The 17,988-nt window shown below is 39.6% G+C and overlaps 1 protein-coding gene and 1 long non-coding RNA gene across 2 annotated transcripts in view; one reads left to right on the forward strand and one right to left on the reverse strand.

Moving 5' to 3' along the window:
- The first annotated feature begins 3,678 nt into the window (after window positions 1-3,678).
- LOC123833610 (uncharacterized) overlaps window positions 3,679-17,988 on the forward strand; it is a 47,977-nt gene continuing 33,667 nt past the window's right edge. Inside the window, exon 1 of the long non-coding RNA XR_006788306.3 lies at window positions 3,679-4,361. This is a non-coding gene — a long non-coding RNA (uncharacterized LOC123833610). The remainder of the gene's footprint in view (window positions 4,362-17,988) is intronic.
- ITPR1 (inositol 1,4,5-trisphosphate receptor type 1) overlaps window positions 15,657-17,988 on the reverse strand; it is a 338,656-nt gene continuing 336,324 nt past the window's right edge. The window contains exon 60 of the mRNA XM_064593522.1: window positions 15,657-15,827. The gene's annotated coding sequence lies outside the window, so the exon portion shown is untranslated. The remainder of the gene's footprint in view (window positions 15,828-17,988) is intronic.

Here is a 17,988-nt window from a genome sequence, read left to right on the forward strand (position 1 = left end):
CAAGTTTTCCTCCCACCACCAGTCTCCAGATGGGAGAGAACTGGCCTTCAAGCCAGCCCTACCTGATGCTGAGTAGGGCAGAGACTGGCTGCCCTCGTGGATCTCTGCCCAGATTGCAAAGTAGTGAGCAAAAGGAGAAGTGTTATGTTAAGCCACTAAGTTTTCCGGTAGTCTATAATGCACCACAAGATAACCAGAACATTAAAATTTTTTTTTCTTTTTTTAAAAGATTTTTTATTTATTGATTTGACAGAGAGAGACATAGTGAGAGAGGGAACACAAGCAGGGGAAGTGGGAGAGGAAGAAGCAGGCTCTCGGCCGAGCAGGGAGCCCGATGTGGGGCTCGATCCCGGGACCCTGGGATCATGACCTGAGCTGAAGGCAGACGCTTAATGACTGAGCCACCCAGGCGCCCCCAGAACATTAAAATTGAAGAAAATGTTGTCATAGTTAAGTATTAAGTTAATATAACTGGGGCAGTGTTGGTTGATTAGCAAATTAATAAACTAATTTATAGCCTTAGTGTCTGAGTTAATTTAAAGCAGAAAACCACGTTGTCTTGATAAGATACATGGAAGTGTTGGTTGATCAGGTTCCTAAGACTTCGGAGACCTAACTATGGTCTAATGTCCCGATTTCTTAATTATGATAATCAAGTGAACAAAATAAGGCAAAGGATGTAGGAGTCATTCAGTTGTCTATTTCTCATGATTCTCTGGGTCAGGAGTAGAGTTCAGTCGGACAAATCTTCTGCTCCATGTGACTAGGTGGGGGTAACTCATTCAGCTGTGTTCAGCTTGTGGCTGGGCTGGGCTGGAAAGTCCAAGGAGGCTTCTCTCAGGTCTGTTGCCCTTCCACATGTCCTCTCTGTCCATGTGCTATGGCTCATCACTCAGTAGTCAATCCCGGCTTCTTTAAAGCATGGAGGCTGGCTTCCCACAGCAGGAAGTAGAAGCTGCTAGACCTTTTAGGGCCTGAACTGGGAAGTCTTACAATGTTACTTCCCCTGCAAAATATTGGCTAAATGAAGTCACAAACCAAGTCAAGGGGTGGAAAGAGACTCCACTTGCTGACAGATGTCGTGTCATGCACATCCATGGGTGAGGTGGGAGGAAATTGATGACCATTTTGGGGACAAATGGGAAAACTAATTGTCTCTAAAGAGAGAGAGCTATTCTAATCCTAGCTCTGCTACTCTAACTAGCTATGTGGTGTTGGCCAAATCACCTATTGACATGCTTAACCAGTTTGCACACATGCCAAGTGAGAAGAATGAGCCATGAACTCCAAAAGTCCTGTCTAGTTCCAAAAGTTTGCTTCTCATCAGGGCAGAGCCTACGTTAAGCCTGGAAGGTAGGGGTGGGAGGGGAACACAACTAATGAATTCTCCAATTGTTCTCTCCTGGGCTATTGTTAGCCTGTGTGTAACCTCAGCTGTGGACTGGGTAACTCGTGACATCTCCCTAATCAATCATCATATGAACTCTGCTTTTGAGAGATCATATGTTCCTGTTACAAGCTACACTCCCCTTCCTCCACCTCCTCTTTGTCAGGCTCATGGGATGGGAAATCAGTTTCCACAGCTGTTATTATCTTTTACAGCGAGCAGGAGACACTAGGGCTTCAAAGGGACTTGGGGCAGGAATCCTGGAACTAAGATTTGACAAAATAATCTAGCCAACTCTATGAACGTTGTGTTGAATCCGTTGCAAGACGAGACCCCTGAAACAAACTGAAACAGATTTTTGGTGTGTTTTTAAAAGTCTTCAAACAGGGGGCTTTATAATTTTGAAATACACAATTTCTTCAGCAAGTATTCTAAAAAACTTCATTTTAGGAGGATTACAAGTTGCCACAAGGACACCCCCCCCCCCCGAACTAAATCTGTGATCATTACTTGGTGAGGGACAGTCCATAGAAGATCCATGGTAGGTGTACAAGGAGCTCCTTAAGGAGCTCAGCATTCAGTAAATTATCTGGTGCCTTCCAATCTGTGGGCTGAAGTTAGACATAGCATTTGAGCCCTTACAGGCTGTATGGCCCCAGGAATTTCAGCAACAGCATCCAGATTCAGGCAGAGACCTGTGTACCTTACCCAGTTACTCCTTCCCCATAGTCTTTGATTTTCAACTTGGGGGGTAGTGTGGAGACACTAAAACAATATGCACTGAGATCTACTGGATCCCAGATTATCTTTCTTGTCCCAGATTATCTTTCTTGTACTAAACTATCAAACCCTCCTTATGTCCTTCCAGCTTTATTGCCAGAACTCGCAGGACTCCTCAGATGAGGAAATGGTAATGTTTTTTTGTCATCATAAACAATGTACAAATCTTCATGCCCAAGAATATCATTACTATTAGAGGATAGAAGAATCTGCTAGATCTGCCACCCAGTCTATTTTTTTTGTCTTCATTCTTTCTCTAAGCTCTACTTATCTCCCCTCACCAGAATTTTCTTATCCTCCTTAACACACGACACTGTCTCCCCACACACCCTATTTCCAGTGCTTCCATTCCGCCAAAATTTCAACTCAGGCTATACAAATCCAAATGCAGGAAACATTATGAAGAAAGATGCGATTAAAAGCATTCGGCGAACAGTCAATGAGTTCTAAAATCTTAGGAGGAGAGGGTGCCAAAGAGGAACCAGAACATTAAGATCTCAAATCAGTAAAGGTTTTTTTATCGGTTCAGTTCTCATTGTTCCTTAATCCTTCTCCCTTTCTTACAACTGTCTGACAAAAATCTTCAGTGAAACTACTCACCCTAAGAGATGAGAGAAAGAGAAACAGGAGTAGCAATTCTGTATTAAGAAGAAAATGAAGTTTGGAGGTAGAATAGCAGATCTGGAGCTATTTCCCCATGATATTTGCACCCAGGTAACAACCTAAAAGTACTGTGCATGGGAATTCATAATCAAGCACAACTATATGCTGCCAAATATGACAAATGGGGGACATATGTTCGGCTAAGTCCCGTATCAGCAATTTCCCATGTTACCATAGGCCATCATGACAGCTTCTAAGCAGTGTTAAAAACAACAAAAATACTTCGTGTTCTTAAGGGGCATGTGGCTTAATTGAGGGACCTGTGACATAAGAATATACACAGCTGACCTAGGTACGTATGTCGGTTTCGGACATAGCAACGTGGTCTAGATATAGTCCTATTTTTTCTTCATAAAACCATCCACGAGAAAGCTGCCCGAGGATACCTGTAATTGAATTAAGTTAATGACAGAAGTCTAAGTGCCACTGAAGTTCGAAGCGGGCCCCGGACTAGCCGATAGAGAAGGCCACGGGCCAGGTGGGGGCCCTCGGATGAGATGAGCTCTATGAGCCGGCTATTCCTCCTGGAAGATCACAGACTTGGCCCCCGGCAGTGCTCAAGAGATGATCATTACTGCTCCGTGTGCAGCTACTGCGAAGTAATTGCTGATGTTCCTGACGTGACGGAGTTTGCGGGGGTTCGAGTGATTTAACCATAAAATGGGAAAACCTGGAGCCGTTCTTTCTGACTTCCCCCGAAAGGGCAGTGTGTGCAGCAGGTGATACCCATTTCCTTCCTTTTCCTGGGAAACGGCCCTTTCCCCATCTAGGCCTTCCCCGACGCCCCCGCCTCCCCCTAGAGCTTGTGGCTTCAGCTGCCTCAACCGCGTTTCGACGACACCCCCCAACCCCCGACCTTGCCCACGCGCATACACAGCACGCGGCAAAGCAGGCACAGCCGGCGCAGCGGGGAGGTGCACGGGCCAGCCCCGAGTCCAGCTTTCCCTCCAGGGGGCGGGGCACCGAGGGGCGTGGCAAACGGGAGGCCCTGTTTTGCCATTGGTGGCGGCGGGGCCACGTGGAGGCCCACGTGAGCAGTCGGCCCTCGGGCCCACGGGCCGTGGGCAGGCGCGCGCGGGCGCTCGGCTGGGTTGGGGCGAGGGCGGAAGGTGGTAGAGGGGTGAAGGCGGAGGAGGGAGTGCCTGCGGACAGGCAACACATGCCTGGCGCGGTGCCGTGCAGCTGGCGGCGGGTGGGGCCGCCGGGCGGGCCGCAGCTCTCTCCGGTCGACGGAGGCTGCTGACGGGAAAACGATCCAGGTGGGGAGCGCCCCGGCCCTAGGCCCTTTCCCGTGAAAGTCAGCGGGAGCCTAGGGCCAGGTAACCCAGGTAGGGACTCTGGGCCGTGTTACAAACGGACGTTGAGGATCGCAAAGATCAGCCTTCTAGCCCTCTCTCTGCCTATTACGGGCTCTGTGACCAATGGCAAATCACTTTACCCGCGCCTCAGTTTCCCCACTCTTCTAGAGGGCTTGCGACCTGCGAGTGGCCAAGAAGAAAAGAAAGCTCACGTCACAAGCACTACCTGCCTAGTGAGTATTTAGGGCACCTAAGCCATACCCTTGCCCTCAGGAAAACGGGTGCACTGAGCGAGATGAAAGTTCCACGGTGGTTTATGCCAGGGCCCTGGAGTGGGCCCTCCTGGTGGATTGGCCGCCCTGCCTGTGTGAGCCTGGGACTCAGTTTCCTTGCCAGGGACAGAAGGTGCTTCAAAGGTAATGAAAAGGTAGCGTGGAGTGGTAAGCGTCGTCCTTGGCACGTAGTGGTCTCCTAACACTGCGACGAGCTTCAGGCGGCGCAAAGGGCTTCTCCGTACAGTTGCTCATTTCAAAGCAGCTGGGATGTCTGGGGGAATGCGAGCACAAGGTAGGAGCTGGGTGCACACCCGCAGAACAGAGGTTGATTTTTATTCTCTGGGCTAGCCAGAGGGAAGGAATGCGATCATTGATTAAACACATTCCTATTTGTCCCTGCCTTAGAAAAAGCTGCTGCGTCTTACTTTCTGAATCCCTAGTTGGTAGTGTTTTAGAACAGGTGAAGGAGAGATTTAGTTGATTTTTCTGAATTCACTCTGACGTTTAGACCTGTTCTGATGACCAAGAAGGAAACTGGTTGATTTGTATGTGGGGGCAGTTAATAGTGTATTGTAACAATTCGGGATGAAATTGTCCTTACTTAACAGGAAAGCCGGCAAAAACATACTCTTCAACTGTTACTGTGGCCCCATGTTGAAAGCTTGAAAAGTATTAGTGGGCTTTGTTGTATTAACTCTTTATTTTGGTCTCCATAATACCCTGCCTCCATTGTTTCTAGGTGGTCCTTGAAAACTAATTTATTACTTTTGTATAGATGTGCATTTTGACCTTAATCTCACCTTTTCTTACCAGTAACCACTTTAAGATCCTGTTGCTACAAGAGTTCAGGAAAATCCATTTGTAATATTATTTAGAGAAGGATGACCACACCCTGACTTTAGCAGAGTGTTGAGTAAATCAAGCTACTGTTCTTTCTGGAAAAAACCTGCAGCTGAAACCGGGATCAGGGATAAAGAAACCCAGCTGGATTTTGCCCAAGTGCCAGTGATAGTTTCTGTTTATGGTCTGTTTATCATACAACATGCTTTGCCAGAATATGACTAGTTTTTTGGTAAGCCTACCATGACTACACATAGTATGTGATGCCTTGTGTCTAAAGGATGTATAAATAGCTGATTGATCTTGACCTTTTAAGTGAGTGGAAGATGTTTGCTAAAAGTTGGTAGCTTGTCCCCATATAGGTCTTTGTTGGAAAAAGTAGCCATTTGATTGATGCTATCTAATTGAAAGCCTCTGAGAGATTCCAGGAACTTTTTCATTTATTTTCAGTTTTTCATTTTAGTATTGTAAACACTTGTAGAGTTTACATGCAGATGTTTCAGTTTCCTGAAATTGGCTTTAAAGAATTAGTTGTCCTTGGTCTCACTCACTATTTCAGTTCAACATACATTATTTAACACACTGTAGTAGCTGAGTAATTGCAACAATCATAATAGACATTTGTTGAGCATGTACTATTGACAATTTATATATATCATTTATATCCATTATTTCACTTCATCATTTTGGACACTGGGGAATAAAACTGTTTATTATATGTTCCTCCACCCCAGGACATTTATGACCTGTTTTCTCTATTTATTTATTTATTTGACAGAGAGCACAAGCAGGGGGAGCAGCAGGCGGAGGGAGAGGGAGAAGAGCAGGGACCTGATGCGGGACTTGATCCCAGGACCCTGGGATCATGACCTGAGCTGAAGGCAGACACTTAACCGACTGCACCACCCAGAGGCCCTGTTTTTTTGTTTCTTTTTTTAAGAGAAAAGAATCTTCCTGGAAAGTTATGCCTTTCAATTGTGATAGAAATCCTGGATATTTATAGTGTTTCTTTGAGAGTACTCGTTTTCTTTAACATTTTTATTTTTTCTTTGTTTCAAATGAAATAATCTTGCAATGTTAGTGTAGGTCTTAGCCACAACTGATTATTTTCTCACTTTATTAAAGGGATCAAGAATTTTAATTTAACACATAACAAGTATTTAAGAATTTGCTCATAAAATTGATATTGGATGATGAGGGTTTTATTATTTTTTTTTAAGATTTTACTTATTAGAGCATGCACACACAGAGAGAGACAGTGAGAAGCAGGTTCCCTGCTGAGCAGGGAGCCCATTGCTGGGCTCAACCCCAGGACCCCAAGATCATGACCTGAGCTGAAGGCAGATGCCTGACCGACTGAACCACCCAGCCGCCCCTGGATGATGAGGGTTTTAAACAAGGGTTTTTGGGGGCACCTGGGTGGCTCAGTCATTAAGCATCTGCCTTCGGCTCAGGTCATGATCCCAGGGTCCTGAGATCAAGCCCCGCATCGGGCTCCCTGCTCAGCGGGAAGCCTGCTTCTCCTTCTCCCTCTCCCCTGCTTGTGTTCCTTCTCTTGTCTGTCAAATAAATAAATAAAATCTTAAAAAAAAAAAAAAAGAAAGAAAGAAAAAACAAAACAAGGGTTTTTGACTTCAGAAAAGGAAAGGTAAATTTGTTTATTCTGTTTCATTAAAATAAAACTAGTAAATTTGAAAATGTAGGAAATTAGCACTGATGGATAAAAGTAAGCCATTAGACTTTGGGCACCATGGATTAGTTTATGATACATGTATACTTGTATATAATGATATATATGTGTATGTACCATTGTTTGATTTACAAAATGCTTTTACTTTATCTCCTTTTATCTAGTTCTCCTATATCACTTTGATATAGGTGTTGCTTAATTCATGTGAGAAATGGAAAAAAAAAGATGAAGGGAATTGCTCAACATTTTTTGAATCCAAGTTAAATATAAAGACATAAATACATTAAAAGTAAAAGGAGATAACATATACTATCCAAAACACTAATGAAAAGAGAGATGAGGTGGCTATACTAATACCGGACAAAGTAGATGTCAGAACAAGAAATATTACTAGGATAGATGAAGAGCATTGCATAATGAATAAGGGGTAAATTCATCAAGAACACGTAACAGTCATAAATGTGAAAACACCTAACACAAAAACTGAAAGGACCAAAAGGTGAAATAGACAAATATACAATTTCAGTTGGAGATGTCAATAGTCCTCCTTCAGTAACCCATAGAACTAGTAGAAGATGAATAGGGATGTAGAAAACCTAAACAGCCCTACCAACCAACTTGATTAAATTGACTTCGAGAGGATACTCCATGCAACAACAGCAGAATACACATTCTTTTTCAAGTATATATGAAAAATTCACAAAGTTAGACATTCTGGACCATAAAATGAACCTCAACAAATTTAAAGAAGTGTTATTTCCCTGGTCACAAATGAATTAAATGAGAAATTGATAGCAATATCTGGATAATTTCCAAATATTTGGAAATTAACACACCTCTAAACCCATGAGCCAAAGCAAAGGCATAGGGAAATTAAAAATTATTTTGAATGGAATGGCAAAATATATGGGACTAAGCTAAAGCAGTGCTTAGAGGGAAATGCATAGCATTAAAAATACTTAGATTAGAAAAGAAACAAAAAATACCTGAAATCAATGATCTCAGCTTCCACCTTAAGAAACTAAAAAACAGAGGAGCAAATTAAGCCCCAAAGAAGCAGAAATTAGTAGGAAATAGTGCAGGGCAGAAATAAAGTTTGAAACAAAAATAAAAAAAGTCCGTAAAGCCAGAAGCTGGTATTGGAAAGATGAAATTGACAAACCTCTAGAAGACTTGTCAGCAAAAAACAGAAGATACAAATGTTAATATTAAGAATGAAAAAGAGAACATCACTGTATGTTCTACAGAAATTAAAATGCTAATAGGGAATATTAGCAATTTATGTCAATAAATTTGATAACTTAGATGAAATGGACAAATTTCTTAAAAGACTACCAAAACTTAAGTAATAGACAATCTGAAAACTTTCCCATAGGACAACTCTGATAGCTTCGCTGGCCAGTTCTACAAGTATTTAAGGAAAAAATAATAGCAATTCTATACAAACTCTTCCAGAAATAGAAGAGGAAAGAACACTCTCCCACTAATTTTATGAGGCCAGTATTAACTTATACCCATTAGGATAGCTACCATCAAAAATAAATGAATAAATAAAAATAATAAGTGTTGGTGAGGATGTGGAGAAATTGAAACTCTTGTGCACTGTTGATGGGAATATAGAATGAGAGCTGCTATGGAAAATGGTATGGTAGTTACCCAAAAAATTAAAAATAGGATTACCATATGACCCAGCAATTCCATTTCTGAGTTTACACCCAAAAGGATTGAAACTACTGTCTTTTTTTTTTTAAAGATATTTATTTTTAAAAGATTTTTATTATTTGACAAGAGCGACACAGCGAGAGAGGGAACACAAGTGGGGAGAGGGAGAAGCAGGCTTCCCCCTGAGCAGGGAGCCCGATGCGGGGCTCGATCCCAGGACACTGGGATCATGACCTGAGCCAAAGGCAGATGCTTAATGACTGAGCCACCCAGGCACCCCTGAAACTAGGGTCTTAAAGAGAGATTTTGTACCTATGTTCATAGCAGTATTATTCACAATAGCTAAAATGTAAAAGTACTCCAGAATGTACATCAACAAATAAATGGATAAGCAAGATGTGGTATATACATACAGTGGAATATTATTCACCTTAACAAGGAAGGAAATTCTCACATATGCTACAACATGGATAAACCCTTAGACATTGTGCTAAATGAAGTAAGACAATCACAAAAAGACAAATACCATATGATTCCATTTACATGAGATAGAGGAGTCAAACTCATAAAGACAGAAAATAGAATAGTGTTTTGCAGGGGCTGAGGGAAGGGAGAATGGGGATTTATTGTTTAATGAGTACAAAGTTTTAGTTTTGTGAGATGAAAAGAGCTGTGGCGATAGATGGTGGTGATGGTTGCATACGTTTTGAATTTCTATAATGCCACTGAACTATACACCTAAAAATGTCATGATGGTAAATTTTATGTTACATGTACATGTATTTATTTTGTGGTTGCCAGAGTGGAAGGGGGCAGAGGGATGGCAACCATAAAAAAAATACATGTTACGTGTATTTTATCACAAAATAATTGAGAAAAGATCCATTGCATAAAAAGAAGAGTAAATATGTCTTGACCAAGTGGGGTTTATCACAAGATGCAAGGTTGGTTGGCTATTTGTAAATCAGTCAATGCAGTATACCGTATCAACAGACTGAAGAAGAAAAACCATATGATCATCTCAATAGATGCAAAAAAAGCACTTTACTAACATCTATCATTAATTCCTGATAAAACTCTCAGAAAAGTAGGAATAAAAGTGAACTTCCTCTACCTGATAAAGTCCATGTATGACACACCGACAGCCAACATCATACTTAAAGCAAAAGACTGATTTTTATCCCCCTAAGATAGAACAAATCAAGGATTTTGGCTGTCACCACTCCTATTCATCATTTTTTTTCTGGAGATCCTAGCTAGTGCAATAAGGCATGAAAAAGAAATAGGCATATAGATTGGAAAGGGAGAAATAAAATGCCTCTATTGGTAGACAGCATGATTGTCTATGTAGAAAATTCCAAAGAATTTACAAAAAATCTACTGTAGTAGGAAGTTTAGCAAGGTCACAAGATACAAGGTCAATATATGAAAATTAATCCTACTTTTCTAACAACAAACATTTTGAACTTGAAAATTTTTAAAGTGCTATTTACAATAGCATCAAAACAAAGTACTTAGTGATAAATATAACAAAATATATGCAAGATTTGTATGCTGAAAACTACAAAACTGATGACAGAAATCAAAGGAGATCTAAATTAGTGGCGAGATGGACTGTGTTCATGGATTGGAAGACTGAATATTGTCAAAATGTCATTTCTTACCAAATTGCTGTATATGTTCTTGTGAAATTATAATCACAGTGTTAGTAGTTTTCTTTGTGGAAATCAGGTTGTTATTTTTGTTTTTATTTTGTTTTTTTTTTAAGACTTATTTTAGAGAGAGTGTGTGTGTAAGCAGGGTGAGGGGCAAAAGGAGAAAGAGAGAAAGAATCCTCAAGCAGACTCCCTGCTGAGCTTGGAGCCCAATGAGGGGCTCGATCCCAGGACCTTGAGATCATGACCTGAGCCAAAATCGAGTTGGCCACTTAACTGACTTAGCCACCCAGGTGCCCCTGGGCTATTTTTTAAAATTTATTTATTTTCTAGTGAAATATAGGTGACATAGAATGTTATATTAGTTTCAGGTGTACAGCATAATGATTCAACATTTATACATGTTAGGAAGTGCTTACCATGATAAGTATAGTTATCTCTCATTATACAAAATTACAATATTATTGACTGTATTCCCTATGCTGTACTTCATATCTCTGTTACTTATTTTGTAACTGGTATTTGTTCATCTTAATCCCCCTCACCTGTTTTCCTCATCCCTCTGCCCCCTTCCACTCTGGCAACCACAAGTTGGTTCTCTGTATCTGTGACTCTGTTTCTGTCTTGTTTGTTCATTTGTTTTTTAGATTCCACATATAAGTGAAATCATATGGTATTTGTCTTTGCCTGTCTCACTCATTTCACTTAGCATAATATCCTCTAGATCCATGTTTCCGCAAATGACAAGATTTCATTCCTTTTTATGGCTGAGTAATGTTCCACATACATACATACATACATACATACATACATACAACATTTTTTTTTATCCATTCATCTATGGATGGACACTTGGTTTGCTTCCATATCTTGGCTATTGTAAATAATGCTGCAAGAAACATAGGGATGCATGTATTTTTTCAAATCAGTGTTTTCATTTTCTTTTGGTAAACCAGAAGTAGAATTACTGGATCATATGGTATTTCTATTTTTAATTTTTTGAGGAACTTTCATACTCTTTTCCGTGGTGGCTGCACAGTTTACATTCCCACCAACAGTACATGAGGGTTCCCTTTTCTCCACATCCTCATCAACACTTGTTATTTCTTTTTCATTCTAAGCCATTCTGACAGGTATGAGGTAATACCTCATTGTGGTTTTGGTTTGTATTTCCCTGATGATTATTGATGTCAAGCATCTTTTCATGTGTCTGTTGGCCCTGTATGTCTTCTTTGGAAAAATGTCTATTCAGATCTTCACATTTTTTAATTGATTTGGATTTGTTTTGTGTTGAGTTGTAGGAGTTCTTTATGTATTTTGGATATTAGCCCCTTACCAGATATATCATTTTCGAATATCTTTTCCCATTCAGTAGGTTGCCTTTTCATTTTGATGATGATTTCCTTCACTGTACCCAGCTTTTTAGCTTGATGTAGTCACAATAGTTTATTTTTGCTTTTGTTTCCCTTGCCTGAGGGGACAGATCCAAAAACATACTGCTCAGAGCAGTGTCCAGGAATGTACTGCCTATGTTTTCTTTTAGGAGTTTTATGGTTTCAGGTCTCACATTTAGGTCTTTAATGCGTTTTGAGTTATTTTTGCATATAGTGTAGGAAAGTGGTCCAGTTTCGTTTTTTCCATGTAGCAGTCCAGGTTTTCCATCACCATTTATTGAGCTGAGTGTCTTTTTCCCATTGCATATTCTTTCCTCCTTTGTTGTAGATTAATTGGCCACATAAGCATGGGTTTATTTCTGGGGTCTTTACTCTGTTCCATTGATCTATGAGTCTGTTTTTGTGCCAGTACCATATTGTTTTAATTACTATGGCTTTGTAGTATAGTTTGAAATCTGGGAATGTGATACCTCCATCTTTGATCTTTCTCAAGATTACTTTGGCTATTTGGGGTCTTTTGTGGTTCCATACAAATTTTAGGATTATTCTAGTTATGTGAAAAATGTTACTGGTATTTTAATGGGGATTGCATGGAATTTTTGCTAAATCTTTATGAATTGCTTTGGGTAGTATGGACATTTTATTTTATTTTTTAAGATTTATTTATTACTTTAGAGAGTGAATGAGCGAGCACAAGCAGGGAGAGAGGGGGGAAGAGAGAGAGAGAGAATCTCCAGCAGACTCCCCACTGAGTGCAGAGCCTGATGCAGGGCTTGATCCCATGAACCTGAGATCATGACTTGAGCTGAAACCAAGAGTCAGATGCTAAACCAACTGAATAACCCACGCATCCCTGGGTACTATGGACATTTTAACAATATTCTTTCAACCATAAGCATGGTATATCTTTCATTTGTGTCATACTCAGTTTATTTTATCAGTATCTTATACTTTTCAGAGTATAAATCTTTTGCCTCCTTGGTTAAATTTATTCGTAGGTATTTTATTCTCTTTGATGTAATGGTAAATGGAATTGTTATCTTAATTTTTCTTTTTCAAGTATGTTATTTGTATATAGAAACACAACAGATTTCTGTATGTTAATTTTGTATCCTGCAACTTCACTGAATTCATTGATTAGTTCTAATAGTTTTTGGTGATGTCTTTAGGATTTTCTATATGTAGTATCATATCATCTGCAAATAGTGACAATTTTACTTCTTTACCGATTTGGATACCTTTTATTCCTTTTACTTGTCTGATACTAAGGCTACAGCTTCCAGTACATTGTTGAATAAAAGTGGTAAAAGTGGACATCCTTGTTCTGTTCCTGATATTAGAAGAAAAGCTTTGATCTTTTTACCACTGAGTATGTTAGCTGTGGGTTTATCATTTGTGGACTTCATTATGTTGAGGTATGTTCTCGCTACACCCACTTTGTTGAGAGCTTTTATCATGAATTGATGTTGAATTTTGTCAGATGATTTTTCTGCATCTGTCAAGATGATATTTTACCCTTTATTAATGTGTTATATTAATTGATTTGCAGATATTGAACCATCCTTGCATCTCTGGAATAAATCTTACTTGATTGTGGTGAATGATCCTTTTAGTGTATTGTTGAATTCATTTGCTAATACTTTGTTGAGGAGTTTTGCATCTGTGTTCATCAGGGATATTGGCCTGTAATTTTCTTTTTTGTAGGGTCTTTGTCTGGTTTTGTTATCAGGGTAATGCTAGCCTTGTAGAATGAATTTAGAAGCATTCCTTTCTCTTCAATTATTTGGAATAGTTAGAGAAGGATAGGTGTTAACTCTTTAAAATGTTTGGTAGAATTTACCTATGAAGCCATCTTTTCCTGAACTTTTGTTTTGGGGGAGTTTTTTGATTACTGATTTAATTTAATTACTTTTTTAAAAAGATTTTTATTTATTTATTTGACAAAGTGCACAAGCAGGGGGAGTGTCAGGCAGAGACCAAGGGAGAATCAGGCTCCCACTGAGCAGAGAGCCTGACATGGGGCTTGATCCTGGGACCCTGGGATGATGACCTGAGCTGAAGGCAGATGCTTAACTGACTGAGCCACCCAGGTGCCCCTAATTTCATTACTTTCTACTAATTTCTTTTCAGATTTTTATTTCCTCCTAATTCAATCTTGGAGGATTGTTTCTAAGAATTTATCCATTTTTTTTTCTAGATTGTACAATTTGTTGGCATATAATTTTTGTAGTAGCCTCTTATAATCCTTTATATTTATGTGGTTCAATAGGCTGTTTCTAACATTTATATAGAGAAGCAAAGAACTTACTACAGCCAAAACAATTTTGAAAGAGAAAAGCCAAGTTGGAAGACTCATACTACCTGATTTCAAGACTTACTATAAAGTTATAGTAATTAAGACTGTGTGATTTTTTTAAATCTGTGGTAAAACATACACAGAACATGAGCTCTACCCTTAATAAATTTTTAAGTGTACAATACAGATTATTAACTGTAGGTATAGTGTATAGCAGCTCTCTAGAACTTTTCAATCTTGCATGACTGGAAGTTTATACTCGTTGAATAGTGACTCCTTGTTTCCACCTCTTCTCAGACTTTGGCAACACTATTGTATTTTGTGCTTTGATGACTTTTGACTAGTTTAGAACCTCATATAAGTGGAATCATGCAATAATTGCCCATGACTGGCTTATTTCATTTAGCATAATGTCCTCAACTTCCATCTATTTTCTGGCATATGACAAGATTTCCTTCCTTTTTATGGCTGAATTATATTCCATTGTTTGTATATACCATGTTTTCTTTATCCATTTATCTGTCAACAGACATTTAGGTTGTTTCTACCTCTTGGCTATTGTGAATAATGCTGTAGTAAATCTGGAGCGCAGATATCTCTTTGAGAACATGATTTCACTTCTTTTGGACTTTTTTCTTTTTAAAAGATTTTATTTATTTGAGAGAGAGAGAGAGGAGCACAGAGGGAGAGGGAGAAGCAGACTCCCCACTGAGCAGAGAGCCTGATGCAGGGCTCCATTCCAGGATCCTGAGATTATGACATGAACTGAAGGCAGACACCCAACCAACTGAGCCACCTAGGTGCCCCCAATTCTTTTGGATTAATACCCAGAAATGGGATTGGTGTATCATATGGTTGTTTTATTTTATATATATGTATATATATATACACGCACATATATGTATATATATATTTTTAAGATTTTATTTATTTTGACAGAGAGAGACACAGCAAGAGAGGGAACACAAGCAGGGGGAGTGGGACAGGGAGAAGCAGGCTCCCCGCGGAGCAGGGAGCCCAATGCAGGGCTTGATTCCAGGACCCTGGAATCATGACCTGAGCTGAAGGCAGACGCCTAATGACTGAGCCACCCAGGTGCCCCTATTTTATATATTTTTTGAGTAACCTTCATATTTTTTTTTTATAGTGGCTATACCACTTTACATTTCCATCAACAGTGTACAAGGGTTTCAGTTTCTCCACATTCTCTATACTTGTTACTTTGTTTTCTTGATAATGGCCATCCTAACAGGTGTGAGGTGTTAGCTCATTGTGTTTCTATTTGCATTTCCCTGATGTCTAATGATGTTGAGCATCTTTTCATATGTTTACTGGCCATTTGTATGTCTTCTTTGGAAAAGTGTTCAAATTTCTTGCCTATTTTTAATCAAATTATTTGTGTTTTTTTTGCTTTTGAGTTGTAAGAGTTCCTTAAATGTTTTGGATATTAATCCCTTATAAATTTGCAAAATATTTTCTCCGTTTTGATAGATTGATTTTTCACTCTGTTGATTGTTCTCTTTGCTGTACAGGAGCTTTTTAGTTTGTTGTAGTCCCAGCTTTTCTATTTGTGCATCTACTGCCTATCCTTTTGGTGTCATATTCAAGAAATCATTGCTAAGACCAGTGTCATGAAGCTTTTCCCTGTTCCCGCCCCCCCACCCCCCACCCCTTAGGGTTTTTCAGTTTCAGGTCTTACATTTAAGTTTTTAATCCATTTGAGTAGATTTTTGTATATGGTATCAGATAAGAATTCAGTTTTATTCTTTTGCATGTGGATGTCCAGTTTTCTCAGCACCATTTGATGAAGAGACCATCCTTTCCCCATTTTGTATTCTGGACGCCTTTGTTGAAGGTCAGTTGACCATATACCAAGGAAGGGTGATCCTGGTGAAAGGATAGACATATAGGTCAATGGAACAGAATACAGAGTTCAGAAAAAGACATAAACATGGCCACAGGTGCCAAGATAACTCACTGGAGTGAAAGGTAGTCTTTTCACAAAATGGTGCTAGAATAATTGGATGTCCGTATTTTTAAAAAATGAACCCTGATCCATACTTCAAACACATACAAAAATTAACTCAAAATGTATCATAGACCAAAATGTAAAATCAAAACTATAACACTTCTAGAACTTCCTGTCCATATGGTAGCTACATGTGGCTATTTAAATTTAAATAATTAAAACTAAATACAATTTTAAAATTCAGCTCTTAGTTCTAGCCACATGTCAAGTCCTCAGTAGCTGTGTGCCGTTCGCTATAGCTAGTGTATAGGTTAGCTTGGAGGATAGCACATTTTCATCATCACAGAAAGCTTTATTGTACACTGCTGTTCTGAAAGAAAACCTGGAAAGTCTTTGGAATCTTAGACAAAGATTTCTTAGGACACAAAAAAACATGAACCACAAAAGAAAAAATTTGATAAATTGGGTTTTGTCAAAATTAAAAATTTTGGATGTTTGAAAAGCTGTGCTAAGGAAATAAAAAGACAAGCCATAGACCAGGGGGGGAAAAGTATTTGCAAAACATGTATTTGATAAAGAAATGGCAACCAGAATATAAAAAACAAAACTTAAAATTTGGTAATAGTAAAATAAATAAAAAGGTAAGCAAAAAAATTGTACAGACACTCACCAAAGAAGAAATATGGGTGGCATATTATTTAAATTTTCTAATCTTATGCAGGTATATATCGGCTTCCCCTCCCCCCCCGCCCCCCCCCCCGCCCCCCCCCAACAAGGCTTATTGCCTGGGAAGTTTATGGTCCACTTTTGTTTTCTTTGAGTTTCACTGGGTCTTATTTACTTATTTTTTTATAGGTGGGGAGGTGGGACAGAGGCAGAGGGGGAGAGAGATTCACAAGCAGGCTCCATGCTCAGCGGAGCCCAAGCAGGGCTTGATCTCACGACCCAGAGATCATGACCTGAGCCGAAATCAAGAGCTGGTTGCTTAACTGACTAAGCCACCCAGGCACCCCTCACAAAAGTGCTAATGCTCAAAAGTAAAACTGAGGAAAATAAGATGTGTGTGTGTGTGTGTGTCTAAAAAAGCAAACACATCTCTTTTATAGTTGTTTCTGGTTGTCCAAGAGTATCAGTAGTGAAGGTAAAAGGAAGCAACATACCGTCTTAGGTAATCCTGTATAGCTTTATCAGTTTTTACAATCATGTTAATGAACTGACTTTTCAGTCTGTTTGGACCATAAGAAAATGTGACCTTCCTAATTGTATTCAAATCAGTTAAGCTTGAAAACAGATGAGTGATTTGCTTTTCTTGTCTTATACCTAAGCACTTGCCTAGACTCTGCTTAGGTGTATGTGGTAGGCAGAATAACAGACCCCTTAAAGATGTCAACATCGTAATGCCCAAACCCTATGAATATGTTACCCATGGCAAAGGGATTTTGCAGATGTGATTATGTTAAGGATTTTGAGATGGGAAAACTCGACGGGCCATTTCAGGTTTTGAAGATGGGAGCAGGCCACAAGCCGGGGAATGCAGGCTTCCTTTTGAAGCCAAGAAAGGCAAGGAAATAGATTCTCCCCTAATGCCTCCAGAAGTAATGCAGCCCTGCCAAGCCATTGTAGACTCACCGGAAGTGTAATTTGTGTTGTTTAAGCCACTACATTTTTGGTAACTTGTTGTGGCAGCAACAGAAGGTGAATACAGCATTACTAGAGGACTGTTGCATTTACAAGTTCTAAAACCATTTTTTTTAAAGCAGGAACACACCTTATCTTTTTTTTTTTGAAGTCTCACTGCCAGCCTTACAGGACACCCAGTGAGCATATTTTGTGCTCTTACCCTCCTACTGAACTCTGTGAAAAGATACTCCATTCCGAAAGTGCGCACATTGTGTGTGGCAAAAAGGATAAAGGTACTGTGATGCGATCCAAACATTAGCAGTGCTTCTCAGCCTGTGGACTGTGGACAGCCTGCATCAGAATTACCTGGGGAACAAATTAAAAATGCAAATTCTTGGACCTGGCCCTTTTATCTCCCCTCCCTCACCCCCATTAGTTTTTAGAAATATTTTCAGTCAA

The sequence above is a fragment of the Mirounga angustirostris genome, unplaced genomic scaffold (assembly GCF_029215605.1).
Source record: "Mirounga angustirostris isolate CCGP_5_RB_7025 unplaced genomic scaffold, mMirAng1.0.hap1 SCAF_1, whole genome shotgun sequence".
Classification (NCBI taxonomy): Eukaryota; Metazoa; Chordata; class Mammalia; order Carnivora; family Phocidae; genus Mirounga; species Mirounga angustirostris.